Here is a 360-nt window from a genome sequence, read left to right as displayed (position 1 = left end):
AGAGAGAGAGAGAGAGAGAGAGAGAGAGAGAGAGAGAGAGGGAGTGCGTACGTAAACAAAAGAAATATAAAAGGAAAAGAGAAATTGGACAAGGGGACAAAGGTTACTGATAGAACGTGACTTGGAACACAATAATTAAACCCATGCTGAGATTGTAGATCATATTGCAATCGAAAACTTTTAACCATAATTTTTTTAATTTTTGTAAATTAAACAGTCAAATTATCAGCTGTTTATTGAACCCAAACGCAATGGCAGACGATAAACACCCCTCTGCCAGTGAGACCGCGCAGACATTTTGACTAGTCATGAACTTTAAAACGAGGTCAACCAATCAGAAAGCGCTTTGCCACGACTCGC

The sequence above is a fragment of the Berghia stephanieae genome, chromosome 7, assembly GCF_034508935.2.
Source record: "Berghia stephanieae isolate SIO BIC M18660-M18661 chromosome 7, UCSD_Bste_1.3, whole genome shotgun sequence".
Taxonomy (NCBI): Eukaryota; Metazoa; Mollusca; class Gastropoda; order Nudibranchia; family Aeolidiidae; genus Berghia; species Berghia stephanieae.
Note: the sequence above shows the minus strand (reverse complement) of the source record.